General features: G+C 61.4%; 1 long non-coding RNA gene across 1 annotated transcript in view; it reads left to right on the plus strand.

Moving 5' to 3' along the window:
- The first annotated feature begins 6 nt into the window (after positions 1 to 6).
- The window catches only part of LOC102250162, a 17314-nt gene continuing 17053 nt past the window's right edge, over positions 7 to 267 (plus strand). Inside the window, exon 1 of the long non-coding RNA XR_314232.2 lies at positions 7 to 98. This is a non-coding gene — a long non-coding RNA (uncharacterized LOC102250162). The remainder of the gene's footprint in view (positions 99 to 267) is intronic.

The raw sequence follows: 267 nt of genomic DNA on the forward strand, positions 1-267 counted from the left end.
TCCGCCCCGCGGGACTGCTCCACCGAAGTCCCCCTCGTAGGGCCCGTGTCTCACATGCCGCCTCCCTCCGCACCGCATTGGGTCATTTTGGTTTGAGCGTCAGTATTTGTCCTTATTGATTAAAGTTTGTATCCGGTTTTATTTTTAATAGCGGGGGCGGCGGCGGCGAAGGGAAGCGTGGGAGAGCGGGGAGAGGACGGATGGAGAGGGCAGGAAATGGAGGCGCAGGAGGAGAGGCGCGGCTGGGCACTACTTCCCCCGTCGGGC

Source organism: Myotis brandtii, unplaced genomic scaffold (assembly GCF_000412655.1).
Source record: "Myotis brandtii unplaced genomic scaffold, ASM41265v1 scaffold522, whole genome shotgun sequence".
Lineage (NCBI taxonomy): Eukaryota > Metazoa > Chordata > Mammalia > Chiroptera > Vespertilionidae > Myotis > Myotis brandtii.